We start from the raw sequence: 16,882 nt of genomic DNA, 5'->3' as shown, positions 1-16,882 counted from the left end.
TAACACACTGTTTCTTTCAAAATACCAAATTAAATCCACCACTTTATAATTTCTTAATTTTAGCCCTTAAATTGGGGTGTTACAATTCTCCCCTCCTTAAAAGAATTTCGTCCTCGAAATTCATTCATGTCACATAATTGCAGAAATAAAACTTCCATCAGTTCTTTCATATCTTTCATGTAGCTTTTATAGAAACACAGATCCTTCACTAATCCTTAACCAGTTGAGTATACATTCTTATCAGAACTCTCTCATTTCAATAAAAGAATCCGAACGAAAATTTTCCTTGAGTAATTAATTCAGTCTTGGTCATGAAAATAGGCTCATAGAGCAGTAGTATATTCAAATTTTATTTCTGGAGTCAAGTCAAAATTTTCTAGATAAATAACCCTCACATGGATTGTGAGGTACTTCACAGCGTTTAGACAAATGTTACTGGTATTTCTTTTTGTACAAGTATAGCCTTAACAGATAGAAACTTTGGTTTACTCGCTACAGATAGGGACTCAGCCCTGGAGTTCCGGCTCAGAGAGGTACGATTGTAGTCTAGGGGCATGTACTGATCATACATATTTTGACATTCGACCGGCCGGTCTAACTTGAAAATTTTTGACTCAAACCATAGCTCTGATACCACTAAATGTAACCCCCAGACCGATGCGGGTAACCCGATACGATCCGGGAAGTCACATTAGGGCTACCGGAGCGACCCATTGTAAAAATAACTGAAAATTTAAAACCTTTTATCATAACATATAAACTTATAAAATCAGTTGTCACTAATTAAAAATAAAACAGATTTCCAAACTCGTATATAAATCAAAATACAATTACATGTCCCCTAATCACATGTACCATACTCTGCAACAACGCCGGACGAACTCTCTTACTGAAGTCGATAGACGCACTGGTACAATTCTTTTAACTTGAAAAGGTGAGTAATAGAGTGAGCTTTAGAAAGCTCAGTAATACAGAACTACCAGATGATGCTGATGAACGTGCAGATACAGATAAATATTTATTTCCTTATTGTTTCAGACATTTACAAATCTTTATACTGAGCAGAGATTCTACGGATATTTCAAGTACTAACGGACCATGAGCTTTCAGTTCAGATAAATATTTCGGATGATTGAGTTCAGGAGATCAGAATAGGTTTTCTAGTGTGTTCCCAAAAATCATGTAACTTTTCAGATCTTTTTAAAACATATATATATATACCCCATCCGTTCACATCATAAATGTGTAGGTTCCCCAAAACCATACACCCAACCGCACATGCCATTTAGACCCTGAGCACAAAGCCGAAGAGTCTGCAGATAATCTTCCTCCAACAATAAATCCCCAGATAAAATAGTTCTCCATCGGTAAACGGAGATATCAAAAATCAAAACATAATTCAGATCAGATATCAGAACAGAATCCAGGTTAGGAATCAGAACAGATTTCATATCAGATGTCAAAATAGAATTCAAATTATAAATCAGATAAAATATTCATTTAAGTAGGGAACACACTAGAGTTTCCAGATATTATTTAGAGATACAAGATAATCTTATCGGCCAGAGAAACACAAATATTCATTTTACCGATAGAATGTCGGGAATTAGAATCACTATTGGAAGAGTTCAATATCTGACAGAATCATCAGTTATTCAAAATATAATTTATTAAGATCATCTTATTCAGATAATTTTCGGAAGCTTTACAAAATCTGAAGGGTATTCAGAATCTTTACAATCTATGACGATTAATCCGATTATCGAACAACTCTAGATGAATAGCTTCAAGAACCGATACTTATCAACTTGTCAATTCATCAACCTTCCAGGTTATTAACTCTTTAATACCAAATATTCTTATCCATGTATCATCTTCTGAGTCATCACTGAACATATCTTAAGGAGACGAACAAATATTCTAATGGTCTTTATTTCATTTCCATGTTTCAACTCTACCAGGAAATACTGACGTACTTGTTTTGTGGTTCATAATCCATTGGGATGATACATCACATAAGTTCACCCGAGTTTCTAAACTTATTCCAATCTCTCACTTAATCCTCAGTTATTGAGGTTACTTAGTTCATTTAGCATTCAAGTCCAATCAAGTTACTTCAAGATTTTCCAGATTAATTCAAACATTCCTGAATTTCAGATACATATTGTACTTTCGATCCATTCAATTTGGTCTTCGTGGTTGATTGTCGAACAAACGTCCAATTCTTAGTGCTGAATACAATCTAGAGCTGAGCTGAATACTTCCAAAATTTATCATCGAGCCAAACTTGAGAAGACAAACACATGTTCCAGTAATATCTATGCCATTCAAGTATTGACATAGTTTTAGGGTTGATCTACTCACTTAAATTATTTTCCATTATCTTTAAAGGTAGTCCAATACCTATGCTTACTTGGATTCCTTAATTAATCCAAGACATTTACTTAGTTTAGACCATAAGGTTATTTTGTAAATTTTGGTATTCAGTTTTATTCCATTCATTTCAGATCTCGAGGATATCCAATCATTTCTGAGCTTGCTGATATTCTTGGGTCATTTCCATTACAGGGGTATTTTGGTCATTTTATAGATCCACGGTATTTCAATCTTTTTCCTTCATCTGGTCTTATTATTTAATTCCAATTTATCATCTATTTCAGTCCGTTCGAACAATTCTGATAAAAGAGCACCTTCCGATAAATTGTTCTTCAGGTATTTACTCATAACTAAGATATTTTCGGGTCAAGTGCCTTCTCGGATTTTACAAACGCAATATTATGAATTTTTCTTTACAAAGACAGAAAATTAATAATTAAATTTGTACTTAATCGAGTTAAGTACAAATTCTCAAAGTACTTTCTCCTTCAGGGTCAACTCTGACTATTTTACCTCTCAAGGGCATTTTCGTAATTTCTTAACCAGATAATTTCGATATTTGCTCTTAACGAAAATAATATAATTTAGAGATACTATGATCAATTGCTTCCTCGAATATTCTTTGATCTTGAAATGATTCCTTAAAAGACTTCTAGTATCTAGCATAAACCTTCTTGGGGTTAAAAAACCGGTTATCCATAATTTACAAGTAAAACTAACATTTCTTATGCACATAAATAGTTTTAGCAGATCAATAATTCTTTTAAGATTTATTAATCCACTTCTAGAGACAATTCTTGTTATTTTCCAACATAAGGGTAATTTCATAATTTTACCTAATCGAAATATTCTCATAATTAATCATCTAAGTACCTTTAATGAGATAAATTATAATCTACAATCCATGGTTGATTCTTTTATCACTTAATTCCAGAACTTGTAATTTAATTCCAACTGTCCTCACATTTCTTATAATAGTCATCTGAGCCATATTCAGTTATCTACTTTCTACCGTATTCGTATCTAGTGTAGATCTTCATTAATTACACATATGAGACCAAACATTTCCATTCATGCATTTACCAATACCAACATGTTCTATAAAGCATAAAGAGGTAGTAAAGTATTACCTCGATTTTCGTGCAATACTGATCGACCATAAAAATTCCATTCGATTGCCTTTGATCTTCAATTCAACTTCCAATAATTCCTCAGATACATATCAACATAAATTATATCAGAAACGGAGCTTAATTACGATAAACGGATCAAATCGGGTGATAAATCAGTGAAAGATGGCTTACCGGGTTCGAATTTGGCGAAACGGACTTCGGATTCGGATTCGGATTCAAGATGTCGAAAGCATAAAATATGGCTTTACGAAAATTTGGAATCTTCGGTCAAAATCAAAGTCAACGGGTTTGACCGACAATTTCGAGGCCTTCGAGTTCGAATTTCGAGAAACAGACTGTGGAATCGGATTTGGAACGTCGAAAAATGTCAGGATAGCTATACTCGGTCAAAGTCAAAGGTCGTTTAATGCCCAATCAAAGCCAGTCAAAGTTTTGGTCAACAGTGGTCAACGCCGGTCAACGGTCAATGGGTCAACGGTCAACGGGTCAACAGGTAGGGTCGGGTCGGGTCAACGGGTCGGGTCGGGTCGTGACCGGTCAAACCGGTCATTTTTCCTTCCCCACGCGCAGTGGCGGCACGTGGGGGCGCGTGAACAGTGCTAAAATGCCGAAAAAATTTCTAAAAATTATTTTGAGCAATTTCGAGATACTTACATAGCTCAGTTCATAATTTTGAACAGCGGAGAGCTCAATTTCAACGAATCAAAAACTTTGACCGCTTCACCTCCACACGCGTCGCCGCCGCCGGAGAAAAGGGAGGACACCGGTGGACTCGGAACGGCTCAAGGAACACGATGGTGCGGGAGGTGTCGTAAATGGATGACCCGATTGCCGTTAATCGATGAAAAACTAACTAAAATCGAGTTATTACCGACGATACTTCCGACTGAAATTCACGACGAACGGTGATGATTCACGACGAAAGGTTTGAGGGGTTTTGTTCCTCGGTTGACAACGAACACGATGGTGGTTTCGGCTCATTGATCGGAGGTCAGACGGCGAGTAGATCGGAGTTTGAAGTTGGGTTGAGGGAGAGGGAAAACTGGAAAAAATTCTAGAAACATACGGGAGATTGGGGGTATATATCATCTCATAATTAAAAATGGCTAAACCAAGACTTTAGCCACTGAACTTCCTGCACTTCATAAAACGGTATGCCAACTTTAAAATTTTGCAATTTAACCCACCGTTTCTTTCAAAATACCAAATTAAATCCACCACTTTATAATTTCTTAATTTTAACCCCTAAATTGGGGTGTTACAATTCTCCCCTCCTTAAAAGAATTTCGTCCTCAAAATTCATTCATGTCACATAATTGCAGAAATAAAACTTCCATCAGTTCTTTCATATCTTTCATGTAGCTTTTATAGAAACACAGATCCTTCACTAATCCTTAACCAGTTGAGTATACATTCTTATCAGATCTCTCTCATTTCAATAAAAGAATCCGAACGAAAATTTTCCTTGAGTAATCAATTCAGTCTTGGTCATGAAAATAGGCTCATAGAGCAGTAGCATATTCAAATTTTATTTCTGGAGTCAAGTCAAAATTTTCTAGATAAATAACTCTCACATGGATCGTGAGGTACTTCACAGCGTTTAGACAAATGTTATTGGTATTTCTTTTTGTACAAGTATAACCTTAACAGATAGAAACTTTGGTTTACTCGCTTCAGATAGGGACTCAGCCCTGGAGTTCCGGCTCAGAGAGGTACGATTGCAGTCTAGGGGCATGTACTGATCATACATATTTTGACATTCGACCGGCCGGTCTAACTTAAAATTTTTTGACTCAAACCATAGCTCTGATACCACTAAATGTAACCCCCAAAATAGCGGAAAATTTAAAACTTTTTATCAAACATGTAAACTTATAAATCAGTTGTCACTAATTAAAAATAAAACAGATTTCCAAACTCGTATGTAAATCAAAATACAATTACATGCCCCCTAATCACATGTACCATACTCTGCAACAATGCCGGACGAACTCCCTTACTGAAGTCGATAGATGCACTGGTACAATTCTTTTAACCTGAAAAGGTGAGTAATAGAGTGAGCTTTAGAAAGCTCAGTAATACAGAACTACCAGATGATGCTGATGAACGTGCAGATACAGATAAATATTTATTTCCTTATTGTTTCAGACATTTACAGAGCTTTATACTGAGCATAGATTCTACGGATATTTCAAGTACTAACGGACCATGAACTTTCAGTTTAGATAAATATTTCGGATGATTGAGTTCAGAAGATCAGAATAGGTTTTCTAGTGTGTTCCCAAAAATCATGTAATTTTTCAGATCTTTTTAAAACATATATATATATATACCCCCATCCGTTCACATCATAAATGTATAGGTTCCCCAAAACCATACACCCAACCGCACATGCCATTTAGACCCTGAGCACAAAGCTGAGGAGTCTGCAGATAATCTTCCTCCAACAATAAATCCCCAGATAAAACAGTTCTCCATCGGTAAACGGAGATATCAAAAATCAAAACATAATTCAGATCAGATATCAGAACAGAATCCAGGTTAGGAATCAGAACAGATTTCAGATCAGATGTCAAAACAGAATTCAAATCAGAAATCAGATAAAATATTCATATAAGTAGGGAACACACTAGAGTTTCCAGATATTATTTAGAGATACAAGATAATCTTATCGGCCAGAGAAACACAAATATTCATTTTACTGATAGAATGTCGGGAATTAGAATCACTATTGGAAGAGTTCAATATATGACAGAATCATCAGTTATTCAGAATATAATTTATTAAGATCATCTTATTCAGATAATTTTCGGAAGCTTTACGAAATCTGAAGGGTATTCAGAATCTTTACAAACTATGATGATTAATCCGATTATCGAACAACTCCAGATGAATAGCTTCCAGAACCGATACTTATCAACTTGTCAATTCATCAACCTTCCAGGTTATTCACTCTTTAATACCAAATATTCTTATCCATGTATCATCATCTGAGTCATCACTGAACATATCTTAAGGAGACGAACAAATATTCTAATGGTCTTTATACCATTTCCATGTTTCAACTCTACCAGGAAATACTGACGTACTTGATTTGTGGTTCATAATCCATTGGGATGATACATCACATAAGTTCACCCGAGTTTCTAAACTTATTCCAATCTCTCACTTAATCCTCAGTTATTGAGGTTACTTAGTTCATTTAGCATTCAAGTCCAATCCAGTTACTTCGGGATTTTCTAGATTAATTCAAACGTTCCTTAATTTCAGATACATATTGTACTTTCGATCCATTCAATTTGGTCTTCGTGGTTGATTGTCGAATAAACGTCCAATTCTTAGTGCTGAATACAATCTAGAGCTGAGTTGAATACTTCCAAAATTTATCATCGAGCCAAACTTGAGAAGACAAACACATGTTCCAGTAATATCTATGCCATTCAGGTATTGACATAGTTTTAGGGTTGATCTACTCACTTAAATTATTTTTCCATTATCTTTAAAGGTAGTCCAATACCTATGCTTACTTGGATTCCTTAATTAATCCAAGACATTTACTTAGTTTAGACCATAAGGTTATTTTGTAAATTTTGGTATTCAGTTTTATTCCATTCATTTCAGAGCTCGAGGATATCCAATCATTTATGAGCTTGGTGATATTCTTGGGTCATTTCCATTACAGGGGTATTTTGGTCATTTTACAGATCCACGATATTTCAATCTTTTTCCTTCATCTGGTCTTATTATTTAATTCCAATTTATCATCTATTCCAGTCCGTTCGAACAATTCTGATAAAAGAGTACCCTCCGATAAATTGTTCTTCAGGTATTTACTCAAAACTCAGATATTTTTGGGTCAAGTGCCTTCTCGGATTTTACAAACGCAATATTATGAATTTTTCTTTACAAAGACAGAATATTAATAATTAAATTTGTACTTAATCGAGTTAAGTACAAATTCTCAAAGTACTTTCTCCTTCAGGGTCAACTCTGACTATTTTACCTCTCAAGGGCATTTTTGTAATTTCTTAACCAGATAATTTCGATATTAGCTCTTAACGAAAATAATATAATTTAGAGATCCTATGATCAATTGCTTCCTCGAACATTCTTTGATCTTAAAATGATTCCTTAAAAGACTTCTAGTATCTAGCATAAACCTTCTTAGGGTTAAAGAACCGGTTATCAATAATTTACAAGTAAAACTAACATTTCTTATGCACATAAATAGTTTTAGAAGATCAATAATTCTTTTCAGATTTATTAATCCACTTTCCAGAGACAATTCTTGTCATTTTCCAACATAAGAGTAATTTCGTAATTTAACTAATCGAAATATTCTCATAATTTATCATCTAAGTACCTTTAATGAGATAAATTATAATCTACAATCCATGGTTGATTCTTTTATCACTTAATTCCAGAACTTGTAATTTAATTCCAACTGTCCTCACATTTCTTATAATAGTCATCTGAGCCATATTCAGTTATCTACTTTCTACCATATTCGTATCTAGTGTAGATCTTCATTAATTACACATATGAGACCAAACATTTCCATTCATGCATTTACCAATACCAACATGTTCTATAAAGCATAAAGAGGTAGTAAAGTATTACCTCGATTTTCGTGCAATACTGATCGACCATAAAAATTCCATTAGAATGCCTTTGATCTTCAATTCAACTTCCAATAATTCCTCAGATACATATCAACATAAATTATATCAGAAACGGAGCTTAATTACGATAAACGGATCGAATCGGGTGATAAATCAGTGAACGATGGCTTACCGGGTTCGAATTTGGCGAAACGGACTTCGGATTCGGATTCAGGACGGCGAAAGCATAAAATATGGCTTTACGAAAATTTGTAATCTTCGGTCAAAATCAAAGTCAACGGGTTTGACCGAAAATTTTGAGGCCTTCGGGTTTGAATTTCGAGAAACGGACTACAGAATCGGATTTGGAACATCGAAAAATACCAGGATAGGTATACTCGGTCAAAGTCAAAGGTCGTTTAATGCCCGGTCAAAGCAGTCAAAGTTTTGGTCAACAGTGGTCAACGGTCAACGGGTCGGGTCAACAGGTCAGGTCAACAGGTCAGCTCGGGTCAACGGGCCGCGTCGGGTCAGGTCGTGACCGGTCAAACCGGTCATTTTTCCTTCCCCACGCGCAGTGGCGGCGAGTGGGGGCGCGTGAACAGTGCTAAAATCCCAGAAAAATTTCTAAAAATTATTTTGAGCGATTTCGAGATACTTACAAAGCTCGGTTCATAATTTTGAACGGCAGAGAGCTCGATTTCAACGAATCGGAAACTTTGACCGCTTCACCTCCACGTGCGGGTGGTGTCGTAAATGGATGACCCGATCTTCGTGAATCGATGAAAAACCAACTAAAATCGAGTTATTACCGACGATACTTCCGACTGAAATTCACGACGAACGGTGATGATTCACGACAAAAGGTTTGAGGGGTTTTGTTCCTCGGTTGACAACGAACACGATGGTGGTTTCAGCTCATCGATCGGAGGTCGGACGGCGAGTAGATCGGAGTTGGAAGTTGGGTTGAGGGAGAGGGAAAACTGGAAAAATTTCCAGAAACATACGGGAGATTGGGGGTATATATAATCTCATAATTAAAAATAGCTAAACCAAGAGTTTAGCCACTGAACTTCCTGCACTTCATAAAACGGTATGCCAACTTTAAAATTTTGCAATTTAACCCACTGTTTCTTTCAAAATACCAAATTAAATCCACCACTTTATAATTTCTTAATTTTAGCCCCTAAATTGGGGTGTTACACTGTTACCTATAACACAGGTTACCATGAGAAGTTATGGTTAAAATGTATTGAGCTTTAGCCTTGAAGGCAATAAAACCTCTTTATGCTATAATTAATTACAATCTCAAAGTAAATTTGAGTGTTCATTTTTTTTATATAAATATCCGATGTTCGAACTTAAGACTTTAAGAAATAATAACAAGTCTCTTAATTAATTATGTCGCACGATTTGTGCTTAGAGTTAAAAAGTTACAGTAGAAGATAATAAATTCACCTTTTTTTACCCCCATAATTTTTTTAATCAATATATCCTCTGCGTTGGTTTGCAGTCTAAGAAGATTAATCCTTGTAAATTAAAACAAAAATAATAAACTTGATAATTTAGCTTGTTGGCATATCATCCCAAAATCTCTTTGTTTTATACATTGTAAGATTTCATCAGAAAAGTCGGCAAAAAGCCAAATAATAGAGCTAACTGAAATGGCATAATATAATATTTTTGCAAGAGGTTCATTGGTGGTGTAGATATTTGTCTTTGGTCAACACAAACAAAAATGTTGCACCCAAAGAAAACGAAACAAAACAACAGCAATGAACAAAGTCACAAAATATGGCATCATCCGTACTCCATTATATTATTGTTTCAAGCAATGCAGATTCAACGGGTTCTGGTCATATTATCAGCATGTTCTGTTAGGCGGGTTAACCCAACCCAATGAAAATTTTAAGTTGGAATGTTTATAGCTTAGGAAAACTATGAAGAATGATTATTACTTGGGAATGTTTTCATAAGCCATAAGCCTATGAAAAAATCCGTTTTGGGTGATTTTGAAATCTGGGTTTTGTTTTTCAGATGTTCATCTTATTGTGATGGTATTCATGCTTCCTAGGTTTTATCCATTCGCATAAATCTACTTAATAAGTGAAAGAAGGGTAAATGGAACTGATTAAACACTATTGGAACAGTAAAAACGGAAGAAAAATCAAATCTAATCGTACAAAAGTAGTTAGAAATCAATCTAAGAGCCTAGAGAAACAGTAATTACCAGTGCCTCCATCACCGACGATGACGAGCTTTAAGCTAGGATAATCAACAGTCTGCTGATTCGCCAAAGCCTAAACCACAAAGAAACAAGAAAATAAATATCAAAAAGAAAATGAAAACTATAGATTACCATTCAGATTTCAAAACAAAATAAAAAATATATATCAAAGATAAAGGGCGAGGGATTCACCATCGGTAACGAACCAAAAGTAGTTAGAATCAATCTAAGAGCCTAGAGAAACATAATTACCATGCCTCCATCACCGACGATGACGAGCTTTAAGCTAGATAATCAACAGTCTGCTGATTCGCCAAAGCCTAAACCAAGAAACAAGAAAATAATATCAAAAAGAAAATGAAAACTATAGATTACCATTCAGATTTCAAAACAAAATAAAAAATATATATCAAGATAAAGGGCGAGGGATTCCCATCGTAACGAACTCGAACAAACAAAATCTGGCGTTTGAGGAAATCAGAGAGAAAAGGAGAGGAGGGAAACGCAGTGATTTGAGGGAGACGGCTATAGCAAGGGTTTTATAAGAGGGCTTTTTCAGGGTCTCGGTGCTTAGGCCCCCTGGCTTTAAATTGAAGCGAGTCTCTCTGCCGTTATATTAGATTACTCCCACCTCTTTCCTCCCCTCTTCTATAAATCTTGACCGTTCGATTGTTTTTCACCTGGGTTCACTTACTATCGTGTGAACAGAAATTAATGATGTTTTTTGAAATCTTTTTCTTTTGAATTCGTAATATTCCTTTTTTGGGTTTATGTTTTTATTTTGAAACAAAAGGAAAAGCAAGAATCTTGTAGGAATTTATTTCAGTGTGAATGTGTGATACGAAAGGAAACTTTTTTCCTAAGATCGAAGGGAATGTTAATCCAACCCAATGAAAATTAGCGGTCGAAGAGCGTTTGTAAACACAAACTTACAAACGCCACTAAAGTACGAGTCTTTAGCAGTGTTTGTAACCAAAAATGCCACTAAAGTATGAGTCTTTAGTGGCATTTGTATAAAAACACCACTAAAGTACGAGTCTATAGTGGCGTTTATTTAAAAACTCCACTAAAGTAAGAGTCTATAGCGGCATTTGTAAAAAAACACCACTAAAGTACGAGTCTATTATTACGTTTGTTGAAAAAACGCCACTATAGATGAATCCTATTGCGGCGTTTGTATAAAAACGCCGCTAAAGTACTACTCTATTGCGGCTTTTGTTGAAAAACGCCACTATATGTGACTCTCTTGTGGTGTTTGTATAAAAACGCCGCTAAAGTACCACTATAGGCGTTTATTAAAAAAATGCCACTATGGATGAACCTATTGCGGCGTATGTATAAAAACGCAACTGAGTAGTAGCGTTTTTATAAAAAAAGCTGCTAAAGTTATCATTTTATGGTATTTAGAATGTAAATGCCGCTATATGTTTAAATTTAGTGGCGTTTTCTCTCAAAACGCTGCTAAAAACGTCGTTGTAGAACAATTTTGCTATAGTAGTTTTTCTCCATTTTTCAAATGTCTTATGTCAACTTGCTTCTGTTGCTTTTGACATATCTCAAACAATAATGTAACGGGATGAAGTTGTTGCTGCAAATCTTCCAAGGTAACTATGGGCTCCACTAGACCTTTAAAGATATGCAATACATACCAGAACTATTCCTTTAAAACAAACCTTAAATTAATACAATCATGAAAGAATTATAATAAAAAATGGTAATCGACGTTAGAACATACCTTCCAAAGTGTTACTAAATTCAAATAAAATCTACATAAACAGAAATAGCCAGAGATTCAACAATATCAACTAAAATCTTGGGAGCTTTCATTGATCCAGTGTGGGTTACTGGACCATCTTCTGCTAACAAGCTCGGAGAATTCCTTAACTTATAATATCATTATAAAACAAATTATCAAACCCCCATGATAAATAATAACCACTTTAAAAAAATTAATTGCATGCTTAATCCAACTTCAAAAAAGTCAAAAAGACAATAAACGACGAAAATACCTTTTGCTCAAGGACAACAACATTGTGTCGAACGAAATGAAAATGATGGTGTTTAACAACGACGCGGGCTAGTTTTTCCGTGCTTATATTAGCTGATTTGATCAACGAAAGCAGCTCATGACCAAGCTTTGGATAAGCCCGAAAAATGTAATTTGTAAAAGCAAGGCCCAGAGCTGCATTACCGATAAACTCAAGATACTCGTATGAAGAAGAATCCATGTACGAAGAGTACGTCAAAGCATCCTCCAAATGTTGTTTATCACGAAAAAAGTGGTTGAGGATCCTCTCGACGGCGGCTATAGAAGCTTCCATGTTGTAAGGGGACGAATCGGAAGCGGAAGCGTTGCAGGAAGAGAGTGTCGAAGAGGTGGAGTCTATGGAAGCAGCAGCGGCTGCAGCGGAGGTGACGTTGTTGAAGAGGATTGGCGGGGAGTGAAAGTGGACGAAGGTTTCGGTTTTATGAGTTATGATGCGATAGAAGGGGACTGGTGGAGTGCGGTCGTCTTTGACGTATCGGATAAGCAACAGCGACAGGAGAGGAACAGCACGGCGATAGGAAACAATAGTGACGAGGGTGATGAACCGGCTAGGGTTTATGAAAAGGATATTTGTGTAAATTATTAATTTCATCACTGAACTTTACTTTCTCTTTTATTTTTTCACTGAATTTTAAAAGTTTTCAATTTTCTCACTGAATTGAATATATTGGGTATTTTGGTCGCTGAACTTTACTCTATTCCCTATTTTAGTCAATTTACCGTTAAAATCATGAGTATAAAAAATATTTAAATATTTAAATAAAAGAAAAAAATCAAGGGTATGATTTTTTTTGATAAGACGTCTAAATACTTGGTGAATTTTTTTTATAAAAGTTTGGTAAGCAAATAAAATAGACACAGAGAATATTAGGAGGAGAACCTTTTCGTTTATTGGTTTTATGTTCTATTTTCGTAGTAATCCTCATAGCTTTGAGTTTCATGATACGATCATCATCTCCTATTTATCATTTTTCTTGACGTTATTCAAATTTATTATTCAAATTTATTATTTCAATCATTCTTTAAGGAAGAAAACTCTTGATTCGCATGCTTACATTTGTAAGTATAAACCTAATTCCTAGAATTACACCGGTAAGTATCAACCTAAAATAGTCTTAAGAATGCGCCTGGGTTGATTCTGATTTTTACCCCATCTGAACAAAATCCGAATATAAGGCACCCCCACCGGCACCCGTTAAGTATCACCTTATTATCACATCACGGCCATATAAAATACATAACTATACACGTCATTTTTTGCCTTGTTTCTTCACCGGACTCTATTCCTCTTAAATGGGTCATGATGTGACAATAAAGAGAAACTTAGCTAGTGTCATGGGGGAGCCTTATATTCAAGTCGAGTTCGGGTGGGGTAAAAATCGGACCCAATCCATACAAATCCCTAGGACTATCTTCGTTTGATACTTACAAGTCTAATCTTGGGAATTAGGTTGATATTTAAAAGTGTAAGCATGGGAATCAAGAGTTTTCTTCCTTACACTAAAGCTCGGGACAAAGGATCGCGAGCTTTTATTTGAACGCTTAGGCTCATACTTGTTTCTCCATTGGAATCTAAACTCGTTGATGCGCAAAGATGGAATCAACCATATAAAACACATAATTATAAACGTAAAATTATGCAATTCGAACAAATCTATTTTTACAGATGTGGAATTGTGAATAAATCTTCACTTCACTTTTTGCCTTGTTTCTCCACCAGACTTTATTCCTCTTAAATGGGTCACGATATGACAATAAGGGGATACTTAGCAGGAGCCGGTGAGGGTGTCTTATATTCGGGTCGTGTTCGGGTGGAGTAAATATCAGGCCCAACCCATGTGCATCCCTCGGACTATCTTAGGTCGATATTTACCAGTGTAATCTTGGGAATTAGGTTGATACTTACAAGTATGAGAATCAAGAGTTTTCTTTCTTATACTAAAGCTTGGGATTAAGGGTCGTGAGCTTTTATTTGAACGCTTAGGCTCATTCTTATTTCTCCATCGAAATCTAGACCTCTTATATGGTGGCCCCATTACTGTGGAAAAATGAAATCCATCAATTGTAATATAAAACACATAATTCTACAGGTGAAATTATGCGATTAAGACATATCCATTTTTACATATGTGGAATTATGCGTAAATCTTCAGTTCACTTTTTGTCTTGTTTCTCCACAGGACTCTATTCCTCTTAAATGGGTCATGATGTGATAAATCTTAGGTTACAAACGGATTTATTTTCAAATGCTATAAAAATTTCGATTTTCAGGGTCATATTTCAGGTTATCCCTATGATCATATTTTGGGTTGGGCCCTTATGAGAATATAGTTTTGAATTTATTTTTAGTAAATATTTTGAGTACCAGGTCTATTATCATTTATTAAAATGAGTAAGTTATAATCGATCCTTCTTTATTAAAATGAGTACCAGGTCTATTACCATTTAATATCTCCTTAATAGACAAATCACATAATATTATTGTCAACCTTTTATCCCATGTTGCCTTTTTTACCACTTTCTTCAACATTCGAAATACTTCTCATCTATCATACACATACATACTCAAATATTGAAAAACTAACAGACTTGATGCAAACAATGGCAATGAAAGCACACCTTCAATTCATGCATATTTCTAAAAGAATTACACAATTAAACAGTAAAGTAATTTTCGTTTCCAAATACATCAAGAAAAAGTTCAATCTGCAGGAAGTAATTTTCTCACCTTCAATTGTTGTTCCCGATAGTTTTTCGTTTTCAAATATTTCAAGAACAAGATTTCCCTACATCAAAACATCTGCATAACATTCAGAATTAGCTAAAAAAGAAAACAATAGTAATAACATAAGAACAACATGAAACATGTATCAATAAACTCCTAATTTACATATACACCATTAAAATTTTCAAAAGCTATGGTCAATAGTAGAAAAAGGGTAGCTAAGACTCATCCTTCACTAAGGCATGTCTGCCAATGCACAACCTCAATGAATTCCCTTGAATTAGAAGAAAAAGAAAAAAAAATACAAACAAAGAAAGTAAAGTAAAATGCACAACCTCAATGAATTTACGTAACATAATGGTTTTGTTCAGTAAAGTAAAATCCGCTATTTAAAAAAAAGTGATATTCTCTAAAAAAAAGGACAATATAGAAACAAAACAATAATATTATATATCAACCAATCAAGAAATTAAACTGCTTTGATTTCCTAGGGGTAGCCAACAACACTTTGGATATCTTCAATCTCTCTTTTTCACCGCAGAACGTACATGTTGTAGATTTCTCAAAATTTCCACCACTCCTCAGGATATATAATCTTCGTCATTTCTGAAGTTTGAAATTTCAATAGCCTTCAGTTTAAACAACAAACAATAAGGCACTTCTTGGGGCAGAGATCTGAAAGCTTCCTAAAATCAGAACATAAATTAGAATCAGTAAAGAATGTGCACCTTAAATGAAAGCCTAAACTTAGAATAAATAATACCCGAGGAAAGGAAAGCTTTTCTAGTTCAACCGATCTTGACAATAAAGTTTCAAGCCATTTATCCACTAACCAATAACAACCAAACCATATGTTTTGTAATACCCCAAATATCATGTCAGAGACTTTATTGAAAAGTTTTGAAAATTGAAGATTTATTTGAATAAATGGTTAAAGATAAGAAAATGATTTGGAATAGTGTTTTAGACTAATTTGTAACAATGGATGAATTAAGAGGGCATTTTGGTCTTTTAAGGGGAAATGAATTTAAAATACATTCCTTATTAGGGATTTTAAATAGGGGAAAAGAGGAAAGTAAGTTATTTTACTCTTATTTTTCTTCTTCACGTGGGTTATGCTCTTCTCCACAGCATAAGGTAAACTTCAATTAGTTAGTTCTTCATTCCTTTAATTTTTGGGTTGCTCTTGTAACATTAAGTGATATGTAAGCTTAAGGAAGGATTAAAGAAGATTAAAACTAAGTGGTGGATGTTTTATATGAGATTTAAGGAAATGGGTTTTTAAATGATATGTTGATATATGAGTTTTTATGGAGGTTTATTAGTATAATTGACTTGTTAAAGGAGTGAATAAGAGATTAGAAACATTGGACACGATTAAAAACATGTTAGAAAAAGTAATATGATTCTGGGGTTGAGACTTTCTATGGAGATTTTAGATGTTATAAGAGGATATATGAAGTAAAGTGTAACATCCCAAAAGATGAGTTGGTGACTAAAATGAAAGTTTTTGAAACTTTATGTCTGAATTTGGAAAAATTGAAAAGTTCAGGGACTTAAATTGGAGTATATTAGTGTTTAATTGAATAGCAAGGTTTAAGAGATTAGAAACATGGACGATTAAAACATGTTAGAAAAGTAATATGATTCTGGGGTTGAGACTTCTATGGAGATTTTAGATGTTATAAGATATAAGTAGTGTAACATCCCAAAAGATGAGTTGGTGACTAAAATGAAAGTTTTTGAAACTTTATGTCTGAATTTGGAAAAATT

The 16,882-nt window shown here is 34.6% G+C and overlaps 1 pseudogene; it reads right to left on the bottom strand.

The window, feature by feature from the left end:
* LOC120144691 overlaps positions 1-12,976 on the bottom strand; it is a 62,936-nt pseudogene extending 49,960 nt beyond the window's left edge.
* Positions 12,977-16,882: the final 3,906 nt, after the last annotated feature.

This window comes from Hibiscus syriacus, unplaced genomic scaffold (assembly GCF_006381635.1).
Source record: "Hibiscus syriacus cultivar Baekdansim isolate YM2019G1 unplaced genomic scaffold, ASM638163v2 tig00110890_pilon, whole genome shotgun sequence".
In the NCBI taxonomy this organism is placed as follows: domain Eukaryota; kingdom Viridiplantae; phylum Streptophyta; class Magnoliopsida; order Malvales; family Malvaceae; genus Hibiscus; species Hibiscus syriacus.
The sequence above is the reverse complement of the archived record's forward strand: the minus strand, read 5'-3'. Positions and strand labels throughout refer to the sequence as shown.